The sequence below is a fragment of the Sinocyclocheilus grahami genome, unplaced genomic scaffold, assembly GCF_001515645.1.
Source record: "Sinocyclocheilus grahami isolate Dianchi unplaced genomic scaffold, SAMN03320097.WGS_v1.1 scaffold292.1, whole genome shotgun sequence".
Taxonomy (NCBI): Eukaryota; Metazoa; Chordata; class Actinopteri; order Cypriniformes; family Cyprinidae; genus Sinocyclocheilus; species Sinocyclocheilus grahami.
The window spans coordinates 1032942-1035947 of record NW_015505471.1 but is presented as its reverse complement, the minus strand read 5'-3'; positions in this window follow the sequence as shown (position 1 = coordinate 1035947).

Here is a 3006-nt window from a genome sequence, read left to right as displayed (position 1 = left end):
TATATGAAAATCTGGAATCTGAGGGTGCAAAAAAATCTAAATATTGAGAAAATCATCTTTAAAGTTGTCCAAATGAAGTTCTTAGCAATGCATATTACTAATCAAACATTAAGTTTTGATATATTTACGGTAGGAAATGTACAAAATATCTTCATGGAACATGATCTTTACTTAATATCCTAATGATTTTTGGCATAAAAGAGAAATGTATAATTGTGACCCATACAATGTATTGCTGGCTATTGCTACAAATATCCCCCAGCGACTCAACACTGCTTTTGTGCTCCAGGGACACATATCATTCGTTCTTGTAAAACGTACTCCAAAAATCATTGTTTTATTTACTACTAGGCTATAAAAAATAATTATAAGTGTATGCATGTCTGTATTGCACTGCATTATTTCAAGTTTAATTGGCTATTTGTAGTTTAATTTTCTTTCCTTGTTCATTTTTATGTTCTTAAATTATTTAAGTTGACTTTTATATTTCTTTTTTTTCTTTTCTTTGCTAAAGCACGTTGAACTACCTTAATGTATGAAAAATGCTATTTTTGAAAGTCGAATTTTGGGGTTTAGCCATCATCATAAAGTACTAAATAATTCACAAAGCTGTAAAATGTAGGCTAAATGGTACGGATAACATTGTTTTTGGCTAAAAGGAAATGTGATTAACATGTAAAACACATGTGACAACTTACCCCCATTTGACATTTATGAAAAATACAGTTCAATCTTTCAGATGAAGTCGACCTTCAGGGACTAATCTGATTTTATTCTGTTCAACTGTTAATCAACAGCAAAAAAATTGAACGTATCTGGTTTTAGTTTAAGCCAGAATTCCCAAATTTTAATTTCTAAATGTTCGATATTGAACCACTGATAGAAAATGCAAGCATTTATAACTCAGAACACAGACCTTGACTAAATTGTTTAGTATTATATAACACACTCTAATATAACAGAGGGCACAGCAATCCTCAAATGTCATATATTAGCAGAAGCCAGTCTAATCAGACTGTTTACTGCAATAAAAGGGCGATAAAACTGCAGCAGATAATGAACACCCGCGGGGTTTGAGAAGAGAAGGTTACTGCGCTGTACAGAGCTGCTCGTTACATGCCACATGTTTACAGCACACAGGACAAACACGCTATTACACTAACGTTTTCATCAAATGACGGAAATGTTAAAGGTTCCCTCACTCACAGTCCATCAGTGTGGGGTTTAAAATTAATAGTGACCCAAAAATGAAAGAAACCCTGTTGAAATGTGCTCACCTTCAGGTCATCCCAGATCAGGATGAGTTTGTTTCTTCGTCAGGTTTGGAGAAATGTAGCATCAGTGTCTCACTGCAAGTGAATGGGTGCCGTCAGAATGAGAGCTGATAAAAACATCACAATAATCCACAGCACTCCAGTCCATCAGTTAATGTCACATCAGAATCCAGCCACATATGTGTTCAGAGCTGTTTAAACGCTGCTTGATCTGTGCAGATCTCTCTCCTGATTCACACCAGAACACTGACTCACTGGAGGAAGAGTTATTATGGATTATGGACTCTATGTATTTGAGTTAAAAACGTCTTAATGCTGGATGTGTTTCAGCTTTTGTCTTCTCCAGATGTTCACTGATGGACTGCAGTGCTGTGGATTACTTGTGATGCTTTTATCAGTTGTTTGGACTCTCGTTCTGACGGCACCCATTCACTTGCAGTGAGACACTGATGCAATGCTACATTTCTCAGAATCTGATGAAGAAACCTGATCTCGAGTGAGCACCTTTTGGTCTAGTTTTAGTCTCAAAGGTTAATCCACATCATCTCAGAAATCCAGCCTCATTTTAAAAATGTGATATAAGTAACATTTTATTTACTCGTCATCTGGCTTCCGCCAAACCTTAAAACACACTTAATGCAGAAGAGTCTTACAGCATCGTCTGATTAATGTGAAATGGATGCGAGAGACGACATGCAGATCGATTCTGTTCTAGAAATAAACGTTAACGGCCTGTCTGTGCGTATAAATGTTCATTTATCTCACGTTCTCTCCATATGGAAACTATAGGCCAGTGTTGTTCAGCTGCTCTGACATTAGCTCGTCTCGGGTCACGTTCATTAGTTTTCTGCAAGAGATGACTGAATCTCATTAGAAGAAGCCAGTCGATATCTGCCTGTGGCATCTGTGTATTCAAACTCTGCTCACCAGTCGCTTACAAAACATAATTCTATTAGTGACAAATCAATAGCGGATGATTTATGATACTTATATTTAAATATATATGTAGGGGAGCGACACCGGGGCAAGTTGTCACTCTTTTACTCCAGTCAGTATTTCTCAGGGTGCGTTTACTTTTAAAGGTCTTGAAAAGCACTCAGAAATTGCTAGTAGATTTCACAAATGATTACAAATAAATGGCAAGTAGCATTAAATTAGACATTACATTTAGAAGACGAAAAAGTGTTGTAAAACTTACTCCAATGACTTTTTCAATAATTTCCAACTTCAGAAAAAAATGATAGTATTTAGTAATATTTTGAACCATCTTTTATACATTTTCATTTTAATTTCAGTGTAAGTTTAATAATTTTGTAATGTGCTTTTCATTTTTATTTTTAAAAAATATTTCTATATACAGATTACATTTTTCAGTCAACTTTTTGAAAATAAAAAATGAATCGTCTTTCATGCAATATTTATATTTTATTTTATTTCAGCTTTATTTCAATTACTGAAAATGATTTGAAATACTTTTAGTTTTAGTTGGCAATAACAACAGTGTCTCAGATTCACAAAAATATATCAATAAATCAAATAAGTGATAGCAATAAATAAAATAGGAGGATATTGCACGGTTAGTTTGGAGGATAGAAATATTCATAAAATACTCTATACTCTCAGAAAAAAGGTACAAGCGGTACCATTTCAAAAGCACACCTTTGTACCTAAAGCCTCTATATTTGTATCTTATAAAAGGTACTGCTCCAGTGACAGCTTTTGTACCTTTTTT